Source organism: Moschus berezovskii, chromosome 5 (assembly GCF_049115385.1).
Source record: "Moschus berezovskii isolate FMDL1 chromosome 5, NW_MosBer_1.0, whole genome shotgun sequence".
In the NCBI taxonomy this organism is placed as follows: Eukaryota; Metazoa; Chordata; class Mammalia; order Artiodactyla; family Moschidae; genus Moschus; species Moschus berezovskii.
The window spans coordinates 17,534,139-17,558,332 of NC_142464.1; the positions used below are offsets into that span (position 1 = coordinate 17,534,139).

The 24,194-nt window shown below is 41.3% G+C and overlaps 1 protein-coding gene across 1 annotated transcript in view; it reads right to left on the reverse strand.

Annotated features, from left to right (window-relative positions):
* UGT8 (UDP glycosyltransferase 8) overlaps nt 1–20,223 on the reverse strand; it is a 101,893-nt gene extending 81,670 nt beyond the window's left edge. Inside the window, exon 1 of the mRNA XM_055434527.2 lies at nt 19,765–20,223. The gene's annotated coding sequence lies outside the window, so the exon portion shown is untranslated. The remainder of the gene's footprint in view (nt 1–19,764) is intronic.
* Nucleotides 20,224–24,194: the final 3,971 nt, after the last annotated feature.

Consider the following 24,194-nt stretch of genomic DNA (forward strand, 5'->3'; position numbering starts at 1 on the left):
CAGTAAAACAAAAATAAGAAAAATAAATCCAGCAAAGTAAAAACCAATTGGGGATCATTAATAGGGCTTTTAAATAAATGCAAATTTATTTTAAAAGTCTATTTTCCTGTAGCATAATTTAAGTTCCAAAAGGGTAGAAATTATAGAAGTTGATAACAGTTTTATTCCTATGGCCTGACCATGTGGTGCTCAATAAAGATTTATTAAATGAATGACTGTGACTGTGATTCTGAACCAGGATACATAGTTGGACCACATACACCTCGACCAATGGGCTCTTTTTTGTCCTTTAATCTGAAATGAATAAACTCGTAATTATATTTATTGCCTCATTTCTGAACAAAATTCTAAATCAAAAGCTTTGCCCGAGGCACTGGAGTTAGCTACCCACTTCAATTATGAAGAGAATTTCTGGGCTAATGGGCACTGCAACTGGAAAAAGTTATCAAGTCAAAGAACAGATTTCATTACTGCTTTTCCTTAAGTCTAGGGGTGTTTTTCAAGTTATTTGTTAACTTCCTACACATTCACAGCAATGTTGTAAATGGCCAAGCAAATGACCATTTATTAAATAATCACAATATGAAAGGAAACTGGATGCCATAAACAGGCATATAAGAGATAGTCGAGGCATATATTTTTCTTCTCTTTTCTAATAATGGAATCCCCTACTTTAGCTTGGCTCATAGCCAAAAAGACTAAAGCCATTTCCCAGCCTCTCTAGGAGCTAGTTTAGCCACAGAAGTTAGTTCTAGCAACCAGGATGGGATAGAAGCAGAGCGGTGCGTGCAATTTCCCATTTACACCCTTAGAGCTTTCACTTTTGGTCTTTCTGCCCGACTGAGGACTTGGTAATGATTAACATCCTGGACCACAGGACAGAAGCACAAACCAGGAAACGTGTCAGAACAAAGACACTTAGCACTGTGCCACCAGAGTATCAGCCCTGTCTGTTCTGCCCACTGTAGCCATTATCCGCGAGGAAACTCCTGATACCGCTCTGAAGTCATTGTTATTCATAGACTGTTTCCAGCAGTAGAGTGACCAACCACCCCAGAACTGAGGACATTTCCAGGATGTGGGACTTTCAGCGCTAAAACTGGGAATGTCCTGGAAAACCAGAAGGAGCTGGTCATGCCACAGTTTGAAACCTACATCTTAACATAAAACTCTCAGTAAACAGCAGCTCGTAAAGAGAGGTGTACTGTGTACTATGTACCTTCTCTGCATCACAGGCTTTATGAGCGTTATCTCATTTTATACTGAGATAAGACAAAAATAGCTGCTCCCATTTACAGATGAGGAGAATAAGACTGAGACAAGAAATTACCTAATATATTGCAGAGCTTCATATCCATTTTTAATCCACTTTCATCCTACCATTAGAAGACAGGAAGAAAGTGAAGCTGAAAAAACATACTGTGACTGTGGCCAAACTGGGGGAATACTCAGCTTTATTGCCATAGAGTTGTTAAAGAGCCCAGGTTTAAACATTTCTCTCTCATATGTAAACAATATCTTGTGTTCTGAAGTCAATTATGACCATCTATTACAGACTTGTTCCAAATAGGAAAAGGAGTACGTCAAGACTGTATATTGTCACCCTGCTTATTTAACTTATATGCAGAGTACATCTTGAGGAACGCTGGGCTGGAAGAAGCACAAGCTGGAATCAAGATTGCTGGGAGAAATATCAATAACCTCAGATATGCAGATGACACCACCCTTATGGCAGAAAGTGAAGAGGGACTCAAGAGCCTCTTGATGAAAGTGAAAGAGGAGAGTGAAAAAGTTGGCTTAAGGCTCAACATTCAGAAAACTAGGATCATAGCATCCGGTCCCATCATTTCACGGCAAATAGATGGGGAAACAATGGCTGACTTTATTTTTCTGGGCTCCAAAATCACTGCAGATGGTGATTGCAGCCGTGAAATTAAAAGACGCTTACTCCTTGGAAGGAAAGTTATGACCAACCTAGACAGCATATTAAAAAGCAGAGACACTACTTTGTCATCAAAGGTTCATCTAGTCAAGGGTATGGTTTTTCCAGTGGTCATGTATGGATGTGAGCGTTGGACTATAAAGAAAGCTGAGTGTGGAAGAATTGATGCTTTTGAACTGTGGTGCTGGAGAAGAGTCTTGAGAGTTCCTTGGACTGCAAAGAGATTCAACCAGTCCATCCTAAAGGAGATCAGTCCTGGGTGTTCACTGGAAGGACTGATGTTGAAACTGAAACTCCAATACTTTGGTCACCTGATGCGAAGAGCTGACTCATTGGAAAAGACCCTGATGCTGGGAAAGAATGAAGACAGGAGAAGGGGACAATAGAGGATGAGATGGCTGGATGGCATCACTGCCTTAATGAACATGAGTTTGCGTAAACTCTGGGAGTTGGTGATGGACAGGGAGGCCTGGCGTGCTGCGGTTCACGGGGTCACAAAGAGTTGGACACAACTGAGCAGCTGAACTGAACTGAACTGATTTGTCTGGATATGCACAGCTCAACTACAGAAATGGAAACTACTCAAGGAAATAAAACATTAGCAATACCATTCAAAAAAACCAATCCTGCCCTTGGGACTCTGATGAGCACCACAAGAGTTGCAGGGAAAACCTCCACTTGAAGGAGAAGTTATAAGGAATGTTTTTGTGGTCCTTTATTGTTCTTGTTGCTGTTACAGCGCTCCAAGCAAGCTGCACTTGCCACTTTTCTACACTCCCAGCACCTGCAGTTATCTCTTTCCAGACATCTATAGTGCAGGTGGTGAAGCTGTAATGAGAAACCCAATGCTGTTCGCTTATCAGTGATAGCTGGCCCAGATGCACCTGGGATCCTTCTCTGTAATCAGCAGGTGGGAAACTAAGATGAAAAAAAAACAAGAAAATAGAAAAGAAAAACAGGATAATACGGATACCAATAGACATGGCACTCAGCACCTAGTACAACATATGTATTCAATGTTCAATGATGGCAATTAAATTTAATTATATTAAACACAAATTTAATCCCCTAATGAAATGATTCTCAAATGTGTGCATCCAAATGAAACACCTACAGTGCTAACTAAAAATGCAGATTCCACAGTCTTTTCAACATACAGGCTATTATGAAGTCTGGGAGAAATCCCCAAATCTGCAATTGTAAGAAGTAGCTGGGGGTTTTGATGAATTCAACCATCAGACTGAGAGACAAGGATCTCACACTTAGTCCTTATCTGCAATAAGAGATACACAAGTGATGCAGTGGATGTGTGGATCTGAAATCTAAAGATCTCCTAAAGCTCAACTGTCCTGGGGATGTGAAAAAGAACAAGGCCCATCCCCTGTTCCTGAAGAACCCAGAATAAACAAATAAACACTCCCCAAATATTTTAAATGTCTTGTGATAAAGTGCCTGCAATATCTCAGGAACGAATGGATACAGTTTTAGTAATTTATAAGGACGTGCAGTACCTTTCCATTTTCATTAAGTTTAATATCACATATTCTACTTTCCCATTACCACTAAATTATACAAATTATAATTTGAAATATTAGCTGATTAGTAAAGTATTTCAATGTCACTTTAGATATATAATTTAAATAAATGTCAACGTGTATTTAAAATTTTGGTGTTTTGGGTATGTGTCATATTTGAGTAACCTGATTGTCTTTACAGGCAGTTCACATTTCAAGTTGTTTATATTATGATGGTAAAATTGTTGTAAGTGACCCTATCATGATGTCCCTACAATTAAAGGAAAACACACACACACACACACACACACACATACACAGCAAGCAACTATGGATGCCCAAATCCACAGTCCTGGTAATTTAGGCCATGTCATTTAATTTCTCTGCACCTAATTTCTTTCACCTGCCAGTGAGGATATTAAATTAGATGGTCTGGAAAATTGCTTATAGTCTAAAGCTTATTGAAAAATGAGGTTAAGAATAGGTTTAATGTGATTGAAATGATTTGAATCATAAAAATAGTTAAGACCAGATCAATGGATGCTGGAAAAAAAAACAAAGAATGAAATTTACCCTGACTTTAAACTTTATGTTCTAGAGGATCTTTACTGTGAAGACAAATTTCACAGGGATACTGTTAAAATGCAATTATGATTCAGCATGTCTGGTGTGGGGCCCCAGATGATTTATCTCCGACAAGCTCTCTGGTGACACAAGATGCTACAGGTATGTGCAGTCCGCTGTAAGCAAGCAAGGATGTAAAGACAAGAGGCAGAATGAAGAGTAAAAAACATGATCGATAAAGCCGTCAGTGAGCCAACACCACCAATAACCTACTGGAAAACAAATGATTTTTTAATCACACACAAAAGACAATTTGCTTAAAACAATTAAAGGACTGGAGGAGCCTGGTAGGCTGCAGTCCATGGGGTCGCTAAGGGTCAGACACCACTGAGCAACTTCACTTTCACTTTCATCCACTGGAGAAGGAAATGGCAACCCACTCCAGTGTTCTTGCCTGGAGAATCCCAGGGACAGGGGAGCCTGGTGGGCTGCCGTCTCTGGGGTCACACAGAGTCGGACACGACTGAAGTGACTTAGTAGCAGCAGCAGCAACCTAATATACTTTTTTTTTTAAGGAATTGATATGTGTGGCAGGCAGCCAATCTGCCAGCACAGGGCGACCCTCCAGTGGCTCTTAACTGTGAATGGACATTATAGTCACAGGGGAGCCCAGGAAAACCAGAGACACCCTAATACCTGCCACCCCCACCCTACATCAGTTAGAATTTCTGGAGATGGGGCCTACCTAGGTCTTAGCAATTTTTGTTTTCTTTTTAACACTGCCCAGGGGATTATGCTATTGAGAACCATTGGAGAAGGAAATGGCAACCCACTCCAGTGTTCTTGCCTGGAGAATCCCAGGGATGGGGGAGCCTGGTGGGCTGACGTCTATGGGGTCGCATAGAGTCGGACATGACCGAAGCAACTTAGCAGCAGCAGGGTTACATTTATACAAAGTCACAGTAAAATACACAAAAGTAAACTAATCCAACCCACTTCCTTTTTTTAAATTAACTTTTAATTGGAAAATAATTGCTTTCTAATATTGTGTCGGTTTCTGCCATGTATCAGGATGAATCAGTCATGGGTATACACATGTCCCCTCCCTCCAACCTCACACCCCATCCCACCTCTCTAGACAGACACAGAGCAGCAGCTTTGAGCTCCCCGTGTCAGATAGCGAGTCCCCACCCGCTATCGATTTTAAATACGGTAGTATATATGTTTCGGTGACACTCTCTCAATCCGTCCCACCCTCTCCTTCACCTACTGTGGCCACAGTGCGTGCTCTATGTCTGCGTCTCCACTGATGCCCTGCAAACAGGCTCATCAGCACCATCTTTCCAGATTCCATATATATGCGTGAATATATGATACTTTTCTCTTTCTGACTTACTTCACTCTGTACAATAGGCTCTAGGTTTATCTACCTCATTAGAACTGACTCAAATGGATTCCTTTTTATGGCTGAGTAATATCCCATTGTGTATATGTTCTGCAACTTCTTTATCCACCCATCTGTCAATGGACATCGAGGTTGCTTCCATGTTCCAGCTATTGTAAACAGTGCTGCAATGAACACTGGGGTACGTGTGTCTTATTCAAGCATGGTTTCCTCAGGGTATAAACCTAGTAGAGGGATTGGTGTGTCATATGGTAGCTTTATTCCTAGTTATTTTAAGGAATTTCCATACTGTTCTCCATAGTGGCTATATCAATTTACATTCCCACCAACCCACTTTCTGGTATTGTCTTTTAATAAACTGAGGAGCTTGTGTGTGTGTGTATGTGTATGTATATGTGTGTGCTGGCAGAACCAAGAATACTTGAATATTCCTAAATAACCAGTTAGTATATAAAATACAGTATCATAAATTTAGGTTATAAAAACTAGCCAGGAAGTGTTAAGCAGGGAAACATTTTGAAATTCATATTGAACTTTTCTTTTGTCCCTAAAATGACTAGAAATTATTCATTACATGAGAAAATTGGAAACGATTATATTTATCATAGATCAGTGGTTCTCACACTTTAGCAAGCAGCAGAATCATTTGACGAGCTTGTTGTAACAGACTTATAGGTCTGTCCACCATTTCTGTTTCCAGAGATCTGGGAAGCACATCTAACAAATTTTCAGGTGATGTTTCTAGTGGTCCGAAGATCATTTTGAGAATCATTAATAGAGGGAAAAGTCTGCAATTTTACACACACGCACAGATGCAGCATGGGTTTCTTTCACTGCTAGGCTGGCACAGGTATCCCCACACTCATGTACCGTGTGCTCAACACTCGGCCAGCAATAAGGAAACTCTGTTCTGACGCTGCTCTCATCCTTAAACAAATGAGGAAAGTTTCATACATCATACAACTGGTTCTGTGTGACGCTTTAAGTTCCGATAGGTATTTGCTTTCTTAAAAAACTGACATTTGATTCATGTTTTAAAATGTTTCATTAGGGCTTTTGTTAACTCTCATTCATTGGGATTTTAATTAGCAGAATACCACAGTCAATGAGGAGGAAATTCAGATCAAGTTTTCATCTCCTGCCACAATGGGACAAAATCACACGTAGGGGAAGAAAGCTTTTCAATACTCATCACCCAGAGAATCTTAAAGTTTCAGAAATGTACTAGGTTCACAAAAGACCATGGGATAATTTTCTCCTACTTATTAATAATATCCTTTCTTTAATATCACTAGTTTAAATTGTAAACATTATCTACATTAACATTATTAAGAGTCAAAAGATAAATCCCCATGTGATATTTTTAACATGTTTTCAAATAAAAAATGTCTGACCAAATATAACCAAAAACAAATTTAAAATAACTCTGGATATTTCCCTATTTAATTCCTTGAAAGTCCTGGAGAATGAGAAAATAACACATTCCCCAACTGTAGTCTCATAAAATGCTAGTGAAGTCAGAAAGAGAAGTTTGCTATGAAAGTATCAGATAAAACTGCAAAGTTGTATTAGTCCCCAGAAGAGGAAGATTTTGGTAGGTTCTACAGAAAGACAGAGTGCATTCTCTGAGACTCCCTTGTTAACAAGTGAAAATGTAGTTTTGTGGCTTCTAAGCATCTAGGATTAGACCTGATGTTCAACAGAACGAAGCAAGGCCAGAGAAGGCTTTTGTACATCACTGCCATTGTTAACAGTCTTGAAAACATAATATAAATATGCTTAAACATTGATACTTAATACATTTGTTATGAAATGATGCCAAATATGCTTTTTAAATATGTATTTCATTTTTTATAAAATAAATCAATGTCCCAATTTCAAAACTAAAGATAACTGAGTCCAAACCCTTTCATTTGTAGAGAAAGGAACAAGGTCTCAGGCGGTGGTTGCCAAGCATCACTTGGCTAGTTCCTAGTTACTCATTGGCAGAGTCGGAACTAGCACTCAGGTTTCCTGGGTCCTAATTCAGTATCTCTTACCTGCACCATAAAAAGACTCTCCAAAGTTGCCACTGCCACATGTCAGATAATAGGCTTTTTTTTTTTTTAATTCTGGGGTACACAAAGCAAATCAGCAATCTTCAAAAACCTTTCAATGTTATACCAGTTTTTAAAAAACCACTGTATATTTTGGCTCTAAAGCAGAAGCCATCTAACACATAATAGGCTGCTTGTGAATGAATGGTTGGATCAATTCTTCTCTGTTACAGACGCTCATCTCACAAACCTCCTGGAATTCAATATGTCTGGTTCAAAATGTCTCTCCCCTTCCATGCCCTTGTGAGCAGAGTAGGGATCTAGGAATAGGGCTGCATTTGCTTAGGATCAAAATGGCAAGCTTTACCGGTAAAAATACTGATGAGAAAGCATAAAGCATCTGGGCTTATACAGAGTCTGGGCAACTGTTATACAGGATGATTTGAATAAAATGACCAGATCCTACTCTAGAAATGGGCAGACTCCACCGCCCTCCCCTCTCCACACACACCCCTAACGCATCCTTACCTGACAATGTGTAAGCCGATCACTGGGATCACTCTTCTGAGCTCACCACAAAGGCAGGGACATCATCTTCAGAAAGGAAGACAATGTAAGCGGAGAGAAAGAAAGAGTGGGACAGTAAAAAGAAGATGCAGCACAGCCAGAGGACCTTGTTTCTGCATGCTTTTCATTATTTAGAAATTTGTACAAAAAGTACATTCTATTCTCAGGCACATGCTCAGTGAAAGTGAAAGTCACTCAGTCATGTCCAACTCTTTGTGACCACCGTCCATGGAATTCTCTAGGCCAGAACACTGGAGTGGGTAGCCTTTCCATTCTCCAGAGGATCTTCCCAACCCAGGGATCAAACCCAGGTCTCCTGCATTGCAGGCGGATTCTTATCAGCTGAGCCACAAAGGAAGCCTATGTGCTCAGATAAAGTCTAACTGATCAAAACAAAATTACTTCTTAAAGCTCACATGAATTATTTAAAACTGGCAAATAACAGAGTTAGGCATCAGTTCTTATTAACAGTCTTACTTAACTTGTCAATTTCCTTTTTTGTTGTTGCCAAGGAGATTTCTTAAGATCTAGTCTTATTCCTATTGCTGCTCCTACTGCCTTGCCCATATGACATGGAAGAGGAGATGCTTTGAACCAGAAAACTTTGGTATGAGGGAAAAGAACTCATCCTGTTCTTCTGGTTAATTGATATAAAAGGTCTTATCAGGGGGTCAGGGAGAGAGGAAACAATTTGATTGCTTAAGTCAGAGCTTCCTAATATGTGTAATCATTTTCTCCAACTACTGTTTCTTGACATGAGACATGTCTGACTCAGTCGTGTCTGACTCTTTGTGACCCTTGGACTGTAGCCCACCAGGCTCCTCTGTCTATGGGATTTCCCAGGAAAGAAGACTGCAGTAGGTTGCCATTTCCACCTCCAGAAGATCTTCCTGACCCAAGGATCGAACCTGGGTCTCCTGCATTGCAGGCAAATTCTTTACCATCTGAGCCAGCAGGGAAGTCCATATTCAAATATAAATACAAATTAAAAACTAAATATGCTTAATTATCTGTGTCATTATTTCCTCTTATTAGTCTTTCCTAAAATTAGCTGTGAATGCACTTCCATCCATTAAAAGCCCTGGGTAAATTTTAAAAGAAAAGTCTACCAAACCATTATATATTTTATAATAAAGAGTTTAAAGACCTATAATATGATCTTTCTACAGACCAAAACTTTTCTTTTTTTTGCTGTCATAACTAAATGATACAACAGTGTATGCAGAATGATTCATTTACAAAGAAAGAGAATGTTTCTAGTTTGGATGATGTGGTTTTAAAAAAAAAAAAACAGGAAAAAAGTATCAATATACATACAGCATTTTAGGGAATTTACCTCCTTTCCTGCTCTGAGTCACAGAAGGTATCATTCAACCATGTGTAAATATCTTATCTCTGATTAGTATGTTTGTCCAAGGCCTTCTGGGGAAACCCAGAGTGAAAGTCCACCCTCTAATTGCACACACTCTTCTCAGAGGGAGAATTAACACAACCAAGTGTTCAACTAGCACAGCCAAACACAGAAATGAAAGGCAAAGGAAAGTAACAGAAACAGGGACACAACAGTTGGAGTTGGGACTTGAGTATCGAAACCATGAAGGATGACAGTTTGCAAGCCCAGAGGGAAAAAAGCAGGTAAGGGATATCCTGACGCAAACGCCTAGAGAGATAAACGGAACCCAGTGAACAGAACCGTGCAGGGGACAAGAGGAAGTAGACAAGGGGGATCAGAGGGGAGCCCGATAACAGGGCGCTCTGAGAGCCAGCATTCCCAGGTGAAAACGAAGGACCAGGAGCCCGGGGCCAAACATTACGCCTGTCCTGAGGACCTCAGAGTGCTGTGTCTCCATGGTTTGGAAGATGTGACGACCTACTGGACAGGCTTCCCCACACGGCACAGTGGTAAAGAATCTGCCTGCAATGCCAGAGACCCAGGTTCGATCCCTGGGTAGGGATCCCCTGGAGAAGGGAATGGCAATCCACTCCAGTATTCTTGCCTGGAAAACTCCATGGACAGATGAACCTGGTGGACTACAGTCCAAGGGGTCGCAAAGAGTCGGACACAACTGTGTGACTAACACTACTGGACAGGCAATGCTCAGGGACTGAATGACTATAAAATGATAGAATGTACAAAGAGGCAATTTGCAAGGTACAAAAAAGCTGTATGAGGGTAAGGTTTTACTACTGCTCAAAGGAACTGAGGATTTCCAACATAAAGGTAGTATTCAAGACGGTAGGTACATTTGGCCACCAACGTTCCTAGTAAACCTCAGCCCTGAGCCAGTAGTGTTCCTTCTTTTGAATGTGGAGGATCACAGGCGTTGGTTTTTATTAAACTCATGCTCAGATCAATACTATGGTTTTCTGCTACGGTGCTCCAGGCTCACACAAAGCCCACACAGGCCACTGAAGCACTCATTCTCTTCTGCTTTTTTTTTTCTTCCCCTCCAATGTAGTCTCCTTTCCCACTCTCCATCTTGCTCTAATTCCCTGTTTCTTAGCTACTTCTCCTTCCAGTTTCTCTTCTGATCACTTCAGCTCTATTAAGGTATTAATATATTCTCACAAATGCCACTGAAGTATTTTCAAAACCAGGAAAAACAGTCAGTGATTAGCATTAATATTCCTTAAAATAGCTTCACCCTTGATTTCATGCACAAATTTTGCTGCCACCCCCAGCTGCCCCCGCCCCTTTCTAAACAGACATGCAAACCTGTCTGACTAGTTTTCTTCTAAGTCCAGCTCTCCCGACTGGATGACAGTACAAATGAACCACAGGTAAGCAGCACAAATGCAAAGGCTATGTAAAGCACACGGCCTTCAGAAGGAGAAGCCACAGCGAAGGGTCTGTGCCATCCACCCAGTCTCAGGGCAGCTGTCTCAAAGCAGGAAGGCAACATCACTGAAAGGCTCACTCTATTGCTAGTCAAAAAAAAAAAAAAATCCAGTCTATGCTTCTCTTCTGAACAAGGGATATTACAATGTGGTTATGATTGAGAATCAGATTAAGCCTTTATCTTCCAAGTTTAAGATGGTGGATATGACTCTATTATTTACAGTGTGGTACGGAGGTGTCCTCGCGTTTCGCTGCTGTTGTGTGTGTCCACTTAAGTCCATTAGGAAAGTTTGAGCTTGCAAAACAGATTAATCAGAATGAGATTTTGTTTGAGAGAGAGAGATGTACATTGAGATTGCTTGGGGTGTGTGTGTGTGTGTGTCTATTAGTCGCTCAGTTGTGTCCAACTCTTTGCGACCCCACAGACTGTAACCTGACAGTCTCCTCTCTCCATGGGATTTTGACAGCAAGCATACTGGAGTGGATTGTATTTCCTATTCCAGGGGATCTTCCCAATGCACGGATCAAACCCATAAATCCTGCATCTTCCTCATTGGCAGGCAGAGTCTTTACCACTGAACCATCAGGGAATCTGAGATTGTTTTAAATGGGTACATTTTAAATATGATATGCTTTAAAATCATTGTCCATATTTTTGGACTGTCAACTACTTCAAACATATGGAAAGGTATAAAGATTAATATAAAAAAATTTGTATACCCATCACCTATATTTTAGAGTTTAAATTCTGCCTTACTTTCAAGTGTTTTGAAACTTTTAAATTCTACAAATATGATTCAATTTATAAAAACTAAATTTTATATAACTTTTCAGGAACATGTTATAAAAATCAAGGCATATCTGCACACTTGATTCTATTGCTTACAATTTTTTCTTAATCCATGAGAACATTTTGTTTAAGCTAAAACATCTCACGTGGAGTAAAATCAGCCCCATGGTTATTATTAAAGCAAGTTATGGCCAATATACAGCTAAAAAAGTATAACTTGGTGTCTTGAAAACGTTTCAAGTATTAAATTTCTTTAAAACCTAAATGAAAAGTGTGAAGTGATTTTACACGTTTGTATTCATAATACTCTCAAATGAGGCAAATATTTACCAAAGCAGTTACAATATAAATTTATTTAGTGAAAGGGAATACTTCTAGGTGCATTTCTGTTATCTCAATCAAGTCAAGGGAAATTATACCTCCAATACAGTGATTGTTTCCATTATTAAAAATTCAGACAAACAGAAGAGAGTTATTAGCAAAATACACAGTATCTCTGAAATGTTCCTAACTACATGTTCTTTCTACCTAATCCAAATGTTTTACTATTTATAGCCAGAGACTGAGAACTGACCCGACTGTCCTATACCTTCTGCCATTCACAAACCCAAAAGTCCCGTTTTCATCTGGGCTCTGAACCCCTAAATGCTGACCTCATGTCTAAGTCAATTTCATATATATGCGTTAGTATGCTGTATTGGTGTTTTTCTTTCTGGCTTACTTCACTCTGTATAATAGGCTCCAGTTTCATCCACCTCATTAGAACTGATTCAAATGTATTCTTTTTAATGGCTGAATAATACTCCATTGTGTATATGTACCAAAGCTTTCTTATCCATTCATCTGCAGATGGACATCTAGGTTGCTTCCATGTCCTGGCTATTATAAACAGTGCTGCAATGAAAGAAAAACACCAATACAGCATACTAACGCATATATATGGAATTTAGAAAGATGCAAATGATAACCCTGTATACGAGACAGCAAAAGAGACACAGATGTATAGATCAGTCTTTGGGACTCTGTGGGAGAGGGTGAGGGTGGGATGATTTGGGAGAATGTCATTGAAACACGTATGTTGTCATATGTGAAATGAATCACTAGTTCAGGGTCAATGCATGTTATAGGATGCTCGGGGCTGGCATGCGGGGATGACCCAGAGGGAGGATAAAGGGAGGAGGGAGGTGGGAGGGGGGTTCAGGAGGGGGAACTTATGTAAACCCGGGGCGAATTCATGTCAATGTATGACAAAACCAACCAATATAATATTGTAAAATAATTTGCCTCCAATAAAAAATAATTACAAAAAATAAATAAATAAATAAGTCAATTTCAATGTGGCAGCTGTCATCTCTGTAAGGGAGTCCTGAATGGGACAGTATAGGGTCCAAAGCTGAGTTTGTGAATATACAATACGGAACTTTCAGAAGTCTTTGAAAATCACCTGCATTGGCCACTATGGTTTGCAAGAGTGGGACCATACACTGAGACGGAGTTAGCACAACAGACCAAAACTCAACTCCAAAACACAGAGGTCCCGATAACAAAAATGTAGGTAAAGAATTTCAGGGAAAGAAGGTCATCACAGGTTAAAAACTACATACATAATGGACTTCAGTTCATCTTAAAAATACTGAACATTTCATTTTACTCAAAAAACATTTATTGGGTGTCCCAAAAACTATGTACTATTCTTCATGCTATATAAACAAATGATAAGGAGTAAATATTGATAAGTATGTTTTGAAACAGACTTCTTAATTTGAACTAAAAAAGAATAATAATCCATTAATTAATCACCAATATGCCTAACAACCACTCAGCAAACAGTATGCACTATATTATTGTTTATTGGTTCCCAAATCAGTTCATATACATAAATATTTTTTTCAAAGTACCCCCTAAATACATGGCAAAAATATCCATATACATATTAAAATAGAAACCTAATTTCAGATGTTTCTAATATAGAGCACGACTTCATCCAAATAGAGAAAATCCTAAGGAAAAAAGTAGATATTTTAAAATATCACTATGGTCAGCTCAATTTTTTAAGAAATCTATGAATCAGTCCCTCCTTTACTACACAGGTTAATACCTGCTTTTCACAATCTTGATTTTTAAGACACCATTTGACATGGAAGTGTCATCTGAATCAAACATTAAATTATATTTTGTTGCTTTAATATCACCTATCTTTTTGTTTGTTTGTTTTTGTTTTCAGAGTCTTTTAAAATGAATAATCTTTGGCCTTACTGGATTACCTGAGAAACTAGAACTCACTTAAATTCACTTAAATATCAAGAAACTTTAAATGTCAAAAATGTTTATGATTTGATTACCAGATGCTTTTAAAAAGCAGCAAAGTTGCTATGGACCCACCAGGCTGGTGGGAGCATGGCCTTCCCTGAGGATGCTAACTCCTCTCCAGAGCTCCTGACCCAATCCCACCCACGCCCCTTCAGGAACAGGTTGCAAAGTTCTCCCTTCAAAATTTTCAATTGCCCCTATTATACTGGCTTCTTCCCCAAAGGTTAAAAATATAATCAAGTTTCCATCTTAAAGTGAAAGAGTATTCACTCAGCGGTGTCGGACTCTTGGTGTGGCCAGGCCTGTAGCCCACCAGGCTCCTCTGTGCATGGGATTCTCCAGGCAAGAATACTGGACTGGGTTGCCATGCTCTCCTCCAGCGGATCTTCCAACCCAGGGACTGAACCCTGGTTTCCGGCATTGCAGGCATATTCTTTACCATCTGAGCCACCAGGGAAGCCCCTTTAAATAGATCTTTTAATCAACCTCCCTCAACCCTGAAAAGGAGTACTGCGAAAAGCAATAGTATCTACAGACCGCTCAATCATCAAATCCAAGTTCTGCTTCCATACAGGGCTTTCCTAGTGGCTCAGACGGTAAACAACCTACCTGCAATGCAGGAGACTTGGGTTCGATTCCTGGGTCGGGAAGACCCCTGGAGAAGGGAATGGCAGCCCATTCCAGTATTCTTGCCTGGAAAATTTCATGGACAAAGGAACCTGGCGGGCCACAGTCTAATGGATCGCAAAGAGTTCGATATGACTGAGCTTTCCATAAAATCAGCTAGCACTTATTGAACACAAACCAGTAACCTTCCAGTCACTGAGCTTGATTTACCTCATTTGATCCTCACAGTAGCCCTGGGAAACCACACTTTGATCTTCATTATGTAAATAGGAAAGGGAACTAAGCTCTGAACTAAGCTTAGTTCAAGATCACAGAGACGGGCAGGGGCAGAACCAGGACTGTCTAATACCCACCCCCCCGCCCCCCGCGTCTTAGTACCAGCTCCTCATATCTTGAAATTCTTCCTTCCTTCAGTTGCTAAAAACAACTCTCCCTTAATTTTCCTCCCAACTTGCATTTTACCTTCTCTTTCTTTACTACTCCCTATATCTTCACCAACTCGTAGATTTTAGGATCTCCCCAGGCCTCTAATTCCCTCTTACTCTCTGAACCTGCCTTAGAAGATCCACTGACTTCCTTTTTTTGGCAACAACCTGTACGTTGAAAATGGCTAAAGGAGTCCACCCATTCATCCACCCATTTATGTACCTACCTATCCAGCCAGAAGACTCTTGAGAGTCCCCTGGACTGCAAGGAGATCAACCCAGTCAATCCTAAAAGAAATCAATCCTGAATATTCACTAGAAGGACTTATGCTGAAGCTGAAGCTCCAATACTTTGGCCACCTGATATGAAGAGCTGACTCATTAGAAAATACCCTGATGCTGGGAAAGATTGAAGGCAGGAGAAGGGGACAACAGAGGACGAGATGGTTGCATGGCGTCACAGACTCAATGGACATGAGTTTGAGCAAACTCCAGGAGATGGTGAAGGATAGGGAAGCCTGGTGTGCTTCAGTCCATGGGGTTGCAGAGTCAGATATGGCTGAGTGACTGAACAACAACAAATGCAGCCCAGACCTCTCAGCTCAGAACTTGTGTGCAATGATCCACTGAACACTCATTTCCAGCTGGATTTTCTATAAACACTTTTTATTCTACATTTCCAAAACTGAACTCTACCATCCTTTGTCCTCGAACCTGCTTCTCCTTTAAAGTCCCTATCCTGTCCTCCCATACCACCCACCATCTAACCAGTCATCTAATCCAAGAGATTCTAGCATCTTAACATTTGTGTGACCAAGCCCTTTTCTTCATCTCACTGCCACCATATTGGTGTAAGGTCCTCAACTTCTCTTAACAAGATCACTTCAATATCTTCTGACTTGTTATTCCTGTCTCCCAACTCAGATCAATCCTGCTAGACAGCTGTGAGAGCTGTCTTCTCATCACTCTTTAGTTTAAAACAACATTGAAGAGAAAATGGTCTATGCATCTTAGGATGACAAACAGTCTTCCATGGTCTTGCCCTTAACTGGTTACCTTCTGATTACCTTGTCTGGTTAACCTCTGCTGTTACCTTCCCTATGAAGCCTAGTGTTCCGTCCCCATGTAGAACTGGCCACGTCCAAATGCCTATTTAGGGCATGCTGGATATCTCTATCACAGCACTCTCAGAACATACAGCACTATATTAGAACTATATTGAAACTAACTTGCTTTCTGTCTATCTAATCCTCTTAAACCCAGAGTCCTCCCATGGTCTTCATGTCTGCATATCCCCAGTGTATGAGACCACAGTGCCCAATGCATAGTATGTATTTAATAAGCATTTATTGAAAGTAATAAGTATTTATTGAAAAAAAGAAGGATGTCTGTAAAATGCTTTGGATCAGGAAGATATGATTACCACTGTTTTCAAGACTAACTAAAACAACTTTATTCAAATTCATTTGATTACGTAGCCCCTCCAAACATGGGTATGCAAAACAGTATTGAAATGATTCACCAAGCTTCAAGTATGGGAAACAGGATTATCAAATCACACTATTCCTGGCTTTCAGAGAAGAGAAATATTGTCAACATTGTGAACAGCTAGTCAATTTCAGTGGCAGGAAGTAGGATGTAAAATATCATCATATATGTATCCTTACACAAAGATAACCTGGGGCTGCCATCAGAAAAGTAAACTCTTTTATTAAAGGGTTGCTTCGATTTCAGAAAAGCAAAGATCTTCCAGAAGACTGAAAGTCTGAAATTAAGACACCCTTCTAAAGATCTCATATACAAATTTTCTAAGTGTTTTAAAAACACTTTAAAACCACTTATATAGAAGCTACCCGTCTAGGAGCCTCAGCAACTGAGCTCACTATACAGCCCGGAAACAAAGGATGAGAACAGCATGTATCTGTCACAAATTACACAGGCTTTATACCAGAGCAACAGCCCACATCATTGCAGAAGCAAAAAAGATAACAGATAATACAGCAGTAGGGCCCGCTTGCAGTCTGACAGCAATAGAAAACGATAGCTGATAACAGAAAGAGGACCCAGAAAAACCACCAAAAAAAAAAGAGAGAAAGAGAATAGTACTTATGTCTCCATTCTAGTATTTCAACTGGGCAGGCTGAGACCATTTACCATAAACAAAAACAACTCTATACACCTCAAGAAATAGCACTATTCAATTCTTTATGAATTCATGTTCAAAAAGATAATCCAACAAAAAATTTAGCTTACATCCTAGGACCAACTAAGGGGAACATTTAGACATTGCTTGTTTTAATAGCTAAATTTTTAAAGTTTCAGTAATGAATGGTGTGAGCGGTCAGCTATTTAGAAAATGTGCTTATGTAAATATGCAACAACCCAGATTGTGTCAAATAAATGTGGTTTCATTACATATTGCAAAAACAATCCAAAGTGTCTTACTCTTGGTGTACTTTGGAAACTTAATGTGAATTAAACAGCATCAAGTCAATATTATCTGATAAACAGGTACATAATAACCTTGAAAAGGAGTCTAAGAATTGAGAGTGTGGTTATTTTTTTCCTTGGCCATCAATATTTACATAGTAATTAAGCTGATGGTTATTTATAAGATACCATGAAATGATTTAAATAATTTAAATCAAATGTGAACTATCAAACTCTTCACATCCAAAAAAGACTTTACAAAAGACAAATTATGTTAGAAGTATTTTCATTTACTGCATTGGTTTACTTATTCTAATATGTGCACCAGGCATTAACACCATAAGCATAAAGTTCTGGAAAGTTTAGATATAAGAGTTTGATCTCTGCAGTAGTATTATCTACAGTAGTATCACTAAGAGAAAGTCACAAGTACAGTTTTTACTCAATTACACCCAAGCTACTAATATACTATCAAGCTATTACTAAATGTCAGGGCATTATGCTTCACTGTAGTTTTTAAACAGACTGAGCAACTGAACTGAACTGAACTGATAGCAGTAAATCACAAAACACAATTTTACCTTGTGGGTGGCAGGCAAAACAAATAATACTCCAGTGTTTTTTTCTGGAATTATCTAGAATAGTTGAACAGAGACATTCCAAAAGCAAACCTCAAACTGCCTGGAGATAAGTTTCTATAGGAGAAAACTAGTCCACTGTTTCTCTGAGACAGAAAAAAACATAGACTGATTTATGATTGGATTCAATGAATGCAAAGTGCGGATTCCCTCACTATACAATATTGATGTGCATGACGCTACAATTAATTTAAAAATCTCCAGGGAATAAAATGTGATTACTTCTAATACTATTTAAATACCATTTAAAAAGCACTTTCCCTCCTTTCTTCAAGTGGCCTTTTTTTTTTTTTCTGGGAATAAGTGGAAATAAAGCACACCAATTACACCAATTCTGAGTGGAGACGTTTTTCTCTGAACACGAAATTATCAGATATAGAAACAACAGCACACTTGGCATCTAACCAAACTACCACATCTTCATGTCATTAATCTTGAAAAACTCATTATACAAGATGACAGCCTGAGGGAAACGGAAGGTTTGGAGTAGCGTTTTTTTCCTACCTTTTCTGGATAGAAGCCACCTGAAATAAAAGGCTGCCTTATCACTGACACTGATTCATAACAGAGGTGACTCTTGGTTGAAAATGAAAACGCTACCCACTCCTCACTGTTGTGATACGCCCTCTTTAACACAACCCAGCCGACTGAGTCAGTCCGCAGACTTTGAGAAGTTCTCTCACTTTCTTCCCTCCTCGCCCCCAGAGTTGCTTTAAGGTGATGGGAACCCGCGGTGCAGATACAGAGGTGGTCCTTTCTTAAGGAAGTGCTGCAGAGTGGCACGTTCCGGTACTCAGCTTCAAAACCCCTCAGCTAAAGCAGTGAATTTACACACACAGACTGAGTAAAGCCCTCGCCAGCCGGGACCGTCCTCCCGCCGGGTCGCACGGCCTCATCTGGCGCCCCCTGCGCGGCTGGCCCGGTCCCGCTCCGCGCCGCACATCGCAGGCCCCCTCGCCGCGCCTCCGCTCCACGGAAGGCGCCCTACTTCCTGCAGCGCGTCCTTCTCCTCTCTCACCCGCACCCGCGTCCCCAGAGCAAGGGCACGCCACACGGTCCCCGCCTCCGCGCGGAGACCCTGCCACTACTGTGCACTCGCCAGGGTCGCACCGGCTGGCGGGCACTGAAAGGCCCCTGTGTCGGTGCGTGTGCAGCCCCCAGCCACGCCCTACTCCCCACGCACCCAGCTCCAGTTCCCCCTCGAGGAGAGGACGAAGTGGAGGAGAGCTGGAGAGTTTTCGAAGAAGCACCTCCCGGGCCCCCATCCCTGGCTGGCAGCGGGCTATGGCCTTGGGGTTCCGCGGTGCCCATCCCTGCAGGGTCAAGTGCAAAGTCCTTGGCCAGATCCGCGCCGGGCTGTGCCCTCAGCCTGCACGCGCGAACTCGAGAGGCCCCTCACTCGAGAGCCATATGGGAGGCAAGGGCGCACAGGCGCGACTGGGGCAGCTTGCAAAGATCTCCTTCACACCCCTGCGCCCCAGCTCACGGTCTTAACTCCCACCCACCCCCAGCCCTTAACTCCCTCAGCCCAAACGCAACTGCACTTTCGCTTCCCTCCCCGCCACCCCGGGATCGCAGCCATTCGCCCAGCACTCACCTCCGGATCAAACAGCGCCGCGCTCCCCTTGCCTACCCGCCCCCCTTCCGCCCGCTGAGCCGCGTGGTCCCTCCGCTCACCTCGGCTCTCGGCTGCTGCGCGTGAGTTTGAGTGTGTCTCCGCCGCGTAATCGTATCTGGGGACAGAAGGGACCCGTGTTTGTGTGCCGGATCAGGTGTCGCCGCCTTCGGTGGCTTTGGGTCGTGAGGGAGGCTGCAGAGTTAGCGTGTTCGCGTAGGACGGACTTTCGGGACTCGAATTGATGGCAAAGCTTTCCCCGGGCCCTCGCTCGGGTGCGCAGCGCGCCTGCTCCTCCGCGGCTCCCCGCAGGCGGCCGGGCCCCCCCAGCAGCCGCGCCCCGCCCCGCGCGCCGCGCGCCGAGCCGGAGTGCGCCCCTCAGCTCCCGCGCCGGGCTCCGCAGGCAGCGACGCGGGCCGCCACGCGCTCAGCCTCGCCTCACGCGCCTGGGGCTGCGAGCGCCTCCTGCTCCCGCGGCCGGGGCATGGATGCCGACGCGCCTTCGTGCCGCGCGCTCGCGGGCTGAGCGAGGCGCAGAGTCCCAGCGGCGGGATGCTCGCGGGCGGGCGGCTGGGGCGCGCAAGCCTCGGCTGCTGGAGCTGCGCACCCTGGGACTGGCACGTGGCCCCGCCCCCGTGCCCCTGCGAGGCGTGCCCTGTGCCCGCGTTGCCACCTCCCGACTGGCCCCCGTGCCCGCCTTTTTCCGTCACACCAGCGCCGCTCGAATCTGCGCGGTGCGGTGGGAGCGCGCCTGCCCTAACTTCCCCGCCTGCTAGTCTGCCTCCTTCTTTCCGACCCCACGAAAAAGTTTAACTTGGGCTGGGAAGTGAAGGAGATCAGTGAAGGAAAGGAGCGGGGCGGTGCTCAGGTGATCAGCCACCTGCCTTGCAAGTCAGAAAGGGTTTAGAAAAGGCGAATTTGGGAATCTTGGAGAAAGGAAATGGGGTTGCTGGGCTCAGGAACATCCCTGCTCACAGACTCGTGCTGAAAAGAGCCATTTATGCTTTGCTTGGTTGAGTCTGTGGCGACTTTATCTTGACTGATCTATGTATCCAGCAGCAGATCTTTGCCGAGTTGGCGTCCAGGCCAGAAAGCCAGGAAGCAGCTTTGCATACCCAGGCCTGCTGTGGTATCTCACCTTCCCGCCCCTCTTCCCCAGGCCGAGGCCAAGTACCTTTTAGAGTCTGCTCTTAGAGTGCTGTCCTCCCGGGAACCAGGAAAGTCTAATAGTTGTTCTCTTTTCCTCTGAGCATGATTGGCTATGTATTCAATGTGCATATATACGACGTAGCTTTCAGAAAAGCTAAAAGTCATGCGGGGTGTAAGCTGCAGAAGCTAAGATGCCGCCGCTGCACATAAACGTTATACGTTTCAACACCAAACAACGGGAATTTTTAAAAATGCCAAGTCAAGCTGTTCTTTGCTTGCTCCAAACCGAATTTCAGAAATAGGTTGGGACTTTGTGCCCTTAGAAAAGAAAACGGAAATTATGTTTTATTGTGCATAGTATTATTTAACATTAAAAAGGAGGGGGAAAAAAACTAACATACATTGCTATTAGCATTTTATTTATGTTTCTATGTTTAAGTACCTGAGTCCAAAGTTCATTGATAGACTTCTAAACGTGGATTTCAAAAAAGAATGTGTTTACCTTCTTTGCAGATTAGAAATTTGGAATATTGTGAAAACACAGGGGATATTTTTTCAGTCTTTGTACCTGACCAAAAGAGATCACTGACCTCTATAATCATTTTCCATTTAATTTCATTAGAAAAACCTAAAATGTAAACACGGATATCAATCTGACATAAGAGAATTTAAGCATTTACCTTAAAAGCTCCCCTCTCTCAGCTGTCAAGCTTTAAGTAATCGTTCAAGCAGTCGCAAGCTACTTTTTGGATAATGCATTTGTAAATTATTGGTTAAAAAAGTACTAGAAATTAAGCAAAAATACTCAATTTTATGAAAAATTTTTAAGAATTTGTATCACAATCCTTTGCTTAATAAAGTCATGTAAACTGACCATCAAGTAACATTTTTGTTAGACTTTTGGAAAGAAAATGTGTTGCTCTAGTATGTGGGGATATATCCATGTTTATTGTTTCTTTGTTTTATCTATTGCCTACCACACTCTTTATATAATGATTATTGAGTTTCTCACATCTCGTGGGATGCACACGAAGGACATCCCATAACTTAAAATATGTTAAGTCAGTCATTGTATACGTACTTGAATTGCATTTTTGGAGCTTGAAATTATTCAAAAAAAAGTTGGTGAGTCTCTTTCTCTCCTTTTTAAGGATCTACCGGCATTTAACACTTAATGTTATTCACTGAATGGCTGGATAAAGTAAATGATGAAAGCATTTGCTACTTCTCTTGAAGGATGAATGCATATTTCTCATATTTAATCCATTTTCCAAGTTCCCATCCAGATTCACATGAAATTCTGCTCATTAGCTTTAGTTTATAGAATGTTGAATAGCATATCTGTAGTGAGGAAGTTCCAGCCGCCCTGAAGTATGATATTAAAATTCTCTCATTATTTCAGTAGACCAAGTGTATCAGTATACTCAGTTGTTAATTTTTTTTTAATGTTCATGATTCTTCAACCAGTTGGGTCCATATGATTTTATTGGGATATTAAAAAAATAACTTATGAGAGATGCTAGCTTAGCCTGGTGATTATTAACCATGAACTATGGAATTTTAATCAGTTATGAATGGTACAGTTTTATTTGTCCTTGTAAGGTAGGCGATATAATATAGACTATAAAAGAATGGGAATAAGTTTAATCATGGGGAGAAATATAATGGCTGTACATTCCAACACTCCCTTGCTAACTGTCCCAATTATCTGAATATATCATAGTGGGGTATCATATGAGTGAAAACATCACTGACTTCGCAATTAGATGCTTGAGCTCTGTTGAGTTCCTAAGAAATGTGACTATCTATTTTAGAGCTCTGAGGAACTCAGAAAGTCTGAAGGTACATAAAACTCTTTAGGCCTAATTTGATCCTGCGCTCCATAATATTAATAATAATAATGATTATTATGGTTTCTCCTTGAGTTTCTAAAGTGTAATTTCAGGCACAATGCTAAGTTAATAAGACTGATCTCATGTAATGCTCATAAAAATCCTGGAGGTAGATAATATCATTTTCCCTGTGGAAGGTAGAGTAGTAGAACACTGGGGAGTCAAACATGCAAGCTCACCAAGGGAAACTGACAAAACTGGGAATTGAATTCTGAATCAAAGATCATGCCCTGAATCACTATTCAGACTATCTCATAGTGCAGTTTTAAGACTTGGTCATAGAAAATGTTGAAATACATAAAGGCAGCCTGGACATTTGGGGAAATCTTGGAATTCAAGAAACACGTAAACCCAGTCTGTCTTGCTGCATCTCTTTTATCCCAAAACAGCTGCTAATAGACAATCACATTACAAACATACCTAGTGATGAGAGAGGCTTAATTTTCTGTGTATCTACTTTGAAACTGTGGCCATTATTTTGATTAATTCCTATTTCCTATGAACTCTGACTTGTTGTAAAAACACTAAACCTGAGGGCAAACAGAATGAAGATCATGTGGAGTCCATATGATAAAAACAGGCACACTATCGCATCTTCACCTTCTCCTTTTGGCTCTTTCCTTTTTCCTTTCTCATCATCTCCTATTTTCTTGCAAACATCTGCTTCCTGCTTTCAGGTTTAACTATATACTCTATTTAGTGTCATATCCCATTTTTAAAATACATACCTTTTTTTCATTTTTTATAAGCTTAATACATTCAGTTTTCATCTTAATTCTCTTTTATTATGCATTATAGGCTTCTTTTAAAAATGCTGATCTGTGGGTCAAATTGTAACAAAGAATGATTGGAGGAACAAAGATTTCTAGAACTGTGGAAGTGATGGGGAACTTCTAGTCTCATAAAAAAATTAATCTTTAAGTTGTCTAAAGGCATATCTGATATAAGGGCAAGTCAAAAGCTTATACTTTTAGTAATTTTGGTTACATGATAGACATCATCGGAGAAGGCAATGGAAACCCACTCCAGGGTTCTTGTCTGGAGAATCCCAGGGACTGGGGAGCCTGGTGGGCTGCCGTCTATGGGGTCGCACAGAGTCAGACAACTGAGGCGACTTAGCAGCAGCAGCAGCAACAGATAGACATCGTGTAATTTATTCTGTATGTCCTTATTTATTTATTGTTTATTCTATGTCTTTCTAAAGCAATATTTATCTTCGTGATTAGAAAATGCCTTCAATAAAACTTTGCTTTCTCATCTATGTTTATTGTTGTTTTAGTCATTCAGTTATATCTGACTCTTTTGCGATCCCATGAACTCTGTCCATAGGATTCCCCAGGCAAGAATACTGGAGTGGGTTGCCCTTTCCTTCTCCAGGGGATCCTCCTGACCCAGGGATAGAACCCACAGCTCCTGCATTGGCAGATGGGTTCTTTACTACTGAGCCACCA